Source organism: Propithecus coquereli, unplaced genomic scaffold (genome assembly GCF_000956105.1).
Source record: "Propithecus coquereli isolate 6110/MARCELLA unplaced genomic scaffold, Pcoq_1.0 Scaffold394, whole genome shotgun sequence".
NCBI classification, from domain to species: domain Eukaryota; kingdom Metazoa; phylum Chordata; class Mammalia; order Primates; family Indriidae; genus Propithecus; species Propithecus coquereli.
The window spans coordinates 541,068-546,367 of record NW_012149663.1 but is presented as its reverse complement, the minus strand read 5'-3'; the positions used below and the strand labels follow the sequence as shown (position 1 = coordinate 546,367).

The following is a 5,300-nucleotide window of genomic DNA, read 5'->3' as shown; positions in this document are numbered from 1 at the left end:
TACTATATGTCAGAAAACACATCTATATCTAATGTATATCTTCTTATATTTATAGTTGGTTTATAGTCACATGTACATACAACTTTTTCTTATTATTTGCAGTAGTTATGTTTTATAAGTTCCCAAAAACACTGGATTAGCAAATACTGAACTCTTAGGGGAAAACAGATTTCTGTGATCCTCTATTCACAGTATCTTTGCAATTGTTCAATACATAACTTGTTTCATGTGTGTCTTTGTTTACCAGCAACTCATTTAATCTATTTGTTGATTCATTAATGTTGAACTCATAGACAACAGCCCTTTAATTCATTTCTAGCTTCATAAAATGTGTTGGGGAGGAATCCATCCTCTCGATGCTGTGGAATAATTTCTGCAGGACAGGCACCAGTTCTTCTTTGTAGGTGTGGTCAAATTCGGGTGTGAAACCGTCTGGTCTGGGACTTTTCTTTTTTGGAATGTTTTTTATTGCTCTTTCAATTTCAGTCCTTAATATTGGTCTGTTCAGGAATTCTATTTCTTCCTGGTTGAGCCTAGGAAGGCAGTGTGTTTCTAAAAATTTGTCCATTTCCTCCACATTTTCCAGTTTGTGTGCATAAAGGTTTTTGTAATATTCATAAATTATGTATTGAATCTCCTCGGCATCAGTTGTAATTTCTCCTTTTTTGTTCCTGATGGAGCTTATTAGAGATTTTTCTTTTCTGTTTTTCGTGAGTTTAGCCAGGGGCGTGTCAAGCACCTCCCAGGGAATGGACACACTTGAAGCTCGGACTTGGGGGTGAGGGAAGGGCATCATACGTAACCTAATCATCTGTACCCCCATAATATACTGAAATAAAAAAAAATTAAAAACTTAAGCCAGCAAGTAGACTTAGATTTGGGTGGATTGGAAAAATCTATTAATCGACTAGAGCAATCATTAAATTCCCTAGCTGAAGTAGTATTGCAGAACAGGAGAGGACTAGACCTCCTATTCCTTAAACAAGGAGGATTATGTGTGGCTTTAGGAGAAACCTGCTGCTTCTATGTAAATCACTCAGGAGTTATTAAGGAAAGTCTAGCCCAAGTACGTAATAGACTCCGTGAGAGGGAAGAAAAGAGAAAAAAGAGCACCAACTGGTATGAGGGATTTTTTTGATAGTCTCCACAGCTGACCACACTGTTATCCTCCCTGGCAGGACCACTAATACTCCTCTTGCTCACCCTGTTAGTAGGACCATGTATTCTAAACTTTCTGCTATCATACGTACAAAGGCACATTCAAAGTGTCAAGTTAATGGTGTTGCACACACACTATCATCATGTGTGCGATGGGGAATCAAGGATTTGATTCACAGTAAAAACCAGTGGGGAATGTAATAGACAAAAAGGGCAAAAAAAAAAAAAAAAAATTCATGTCTAGACACACAGCTTATCTAACACACATAATTCCTCCTTAAGTCTCATTATAATCTTCTTGCACTTAGGAACACTACACAGCACTTCAAGCATTACACTTGGGGACCATTTAAACAATAAAATCCTCAACAAAATCACAAAAATGTGAAGCACAAGACCCTAAATAGACCACAGAGAGGACACTTGCTTGTCGTAAGTGAGCTGACAGAAGAAGGTAGAGTGGCAGCATGTTTAACCTCATTTGGGTATGTAGGCCTGCTACAACTCTTATCTTTGGCTATCTGCATATATCCATAAATGACCACGAAAGTACAGCGAGTTATTTCGGAGTTACAAAGAAATTTTAGTGAGTAAGTGAATTTGAAAATACACAATTCACGAACGATGAGGATCAATAGTATAGCTACAATAACACACCATACATAATAAATATACACACCATAATATATATCTATATATGTATACCTATATTTAGCTCTATACATGCATATCAGAAAAATGCCAATTACCAACGATGGAATGAATTTAATAATATGTTGAGAATGTCAATTAATGTAAATAGAACAGATTAATTCATACGGAAGTCCTATTGATAAGTAACTCTGATATGTTACAAATTATTCTACTATATGAAAAAGAAGAAAACTACTCCTATCACTTTTTGCAGGTAAAGTAACCTGAACACAAAAATGTGACAAGGATAATCTTAGCAATGTGGAATACACTCATAGACATAGATTTTTGTGCAGTGTTAAGTATAAAATAATTGGTCAATAAAGATAAAGACATTTACCCATCACATTTCATATAGCATCCTCCACAAAGTAACACTGTTTAAAGCAAATAGAGCCATGAACCTACTTTCAATCCTTTTGCATATCTCTTCTCTAAGCCTTTTCACATTCCCCACTGGGTCAATTCCTATTCATTGCTTCTTTAGACATCTTCTTTTGTTTACAGTAGCTAATATTATCTTCCAAACAGAAAGATCAAAGATATTACTCTGTCAGCTTCTCATCGTCACTGTTCACCTTCACTGATTTTGTTTTTAATTTTCCCTGTCCATTTTCACTTAAAAATGGCAGAAACAATAATCCCAGATGATAAGGGAGAAGGCCAAACTGTTTTTGAGTGGATAATTTTTTTTTTCTTTACCATTTAATGTTTCTTCACAAATGGTGAAAGATACTAAAGTACAGACAAAGAATAATCATAACATCATGGCCAACATTATAAATATGGAATTACAAATTTAAAACATTTTCTGGTTTAAAAAATAAATCTGATAGTCAATGCAGCTCTCTGGGGTCTCTGTGTCTAGTAGAGCTGGTCTCTGTGCTCACCTTTATGCATTTTTCCAGGTCCTCCACGTCCACCTCTTCTTCCTCCCATCTGTTCCATCAAAGGTCCAGGGGGCCTCCAGAGCCACCGCATCTTCCTCCACCAAAGCCACCTTGGTCCATGCTCCAGACACCAAGGAAGCCACCTCTGTCTCCACCATGGTCACCTCTGAACATTCCACCAGGGCTGCTTTGATCCTCCCGGCATGCCAGTAGGGCCACCTCTGGCAACATCATCAGCCAGTGTGGGAAGGGCTATACGAAGGGTGTGGGAAGGGTGTGGGAAGGGTGACGGGAGGAAGCTTTCAGGCTTTAGGGCCTCACACTGGTTCCATTCTGTTCTCCAGAAGAAGTTCTGGTTTCCACCACCTGGATTGGGGACACTGCCAATCTCCAGCTCAGTGCCAGACGTTTCCTCCTCTGGAACCCCAGGACTCCTTTGGAGGGAAACCTCCTCTATCTCCTCCATGGCCTCCCATGTGACCCATGGATCCCCCAGGACCTCTTAGGCCTCCTGGACCTCCAGAGAGTGGTGACAGCACCCCTCTGCCCTCATAGGGTGGCATATCACCCTGCATACTGTTCATTGGAGGTTTCTTCCCAGAAAGAGAGACTTTAAGTTTGCTCCCTTGAAAATCTTTCCCATCAAACCACTGCACAGTGGCCTTGGCAGTTGGTGGGTCTTCATAGGACACTGTGGCATCACCTTTGGGCTTTCCTGTTTCCTTGTCCAGGTAGATGCGGATCATGGGTTGCCCAGTTTCCTTGTTCATCTTAACAGCCCTACATTGTTTAAAGAAGTCTGCTAAATCATCTAGAGTCACATTGTCATTTAATCCTTGCACTGTTGTGCAAGGATTGTACTGTTGTCAGAGTCTTCATCCAGATCTATGGGTGATATCAAGATCTTGTCCTTTGTGCATGGGTCCACCAGGCTTATTGAAGCCACCTTGCTCTCCAGCGCCCATTCCACTGAATCTTCTTCCTGGCCTACCACGGCTTATGCCTCCACGATCAAGTGCCCCCCTTAACTTCCCCCAGTTATTGGGGCCACTCATGCTCTGATTCTCTCTTGGTCCAGAAAATCCTCCAGACTCCTGCCCATGAATACCTATGCTACTGGGGTGGTCCTGTCGGAATGAACCCTGCTGCCGATAGCTGCTGCTCTGTTGGCTATATCAACTTGGAGCCTTGCAGTAGGATACAGTTTGGGGTGGAGGGGTGACTAATGGGAGGCTTCTGCCCATAGCTGCTTTGTTGACCATAGCTACTCTGCTGCCCATAGCTGCTCGGTAGCCCATAGGTGTTCTGCTGAGAGTAACTGCTCTGATCATAACTAGTTGGCTGTATACAGGAATAATTGGTAGGAGGGTAGGATGGAGATGCCATGACTGGCTGCATGGGGTAGCTCCCAGGTTAACTGTAGTTACTCTGTCCATATCCTAGGCTGAGCTGGTTGTAACCCCCTGTGCTAGATTGAGGTTTACTAGTGTTAGCAGGCTTGTTACCATCCTGCAGTCCTGTAGGTCCGGTAAGCTGCCCACTTACCCTGGGTAAGCAGGCTGAGTGCCCTATGCAGACAGAGCTGCATAGGAGGCCTGGGTGATGGTGACTGTAGCAGTGGTGGTAACATAAGCACCAATGCCATACCCTTGGACAGGCTGGCAGGGGACACTTGGAGTAGTATAAGCAGTGTGAGGGTGTCCATAAGAAGTGGCATAGAAGATTTGCACATAGGTTGCAGTGGTCTGAGCTAGGGTATAGCTTACATCACTGGGCTGGCCATAGGTTCCATAGCTTTTTTGCCCACATGCCTGAGTGTTCTGTGCATATCTTGAGTGGGCTGGGCGGTGTAAGCACTGTAGCCCTACTGGGCTATAGCTTGGCTGTAACAGGTACTGTAATCCGTGAATGCCATTTTCTCTCCTTCCTCCTCATTCTCTCAATATCCAGTCTTCCTCTCACTTTCCCTCTAGGTGCTGCGCTAGTATGGATAATTAAAAAAAAAAATTAGAAGTTTTATTCAAGAAAGTGGAAATAAACACAATCCAGAATCAGTTTCACTTAAAGTAACTCTACATAAAATAACTGAATTACCTATTTCATATATCATTGAAATTATCAGTAAATTTTAAGACTATCATATATGCCATGCATTAGAACAGATTAAATTCAGAGACTAATTGACAAGTCTATTTTTCATAAAATTAATGTTATAAAAGTGTTTAAGCTTGTGTATCCTACTGTACTTCTATTGCATGAAAGAGGGAGTTATTTATAGAAAGTGTAAGACACAAAAGCTTCTTCTCTTCACCTTCCCATTAATCTTAGACCCTCCTTTCACCAAAGTGGGTGTCTTACAGCTACATTAGAATGCTGTGATTCAGGTAACCTTACCCTAGCCCCAGGTGCTCTCTAATAGCGTGCTAGAGAACTCCTTGTGGCTTGGAAATGTATTCATAGTGTTTTTGTTTTTATTGTCTTGATAAACAGTGTAATAAAATATTTGATTTGATCTTTTGTGATCTGTAGGTGTGTGATTTGTAAAAAAAAAAAAATATT

The 5,300-nt window shown here is 41.0% G+C and overlaps 1 pseudogene; it reads right to left on the bottom strand.

Moving 5' to 3' along the window:
• Positions 1-2,715: 2,715 nt before the first annotated feature.
• Positions 2,716-4,656, bottom strand: LOC105817040 (annotated as a pseudogene).
• Positions 4,657-5,300: the final 644 nt, after the last annotated feature.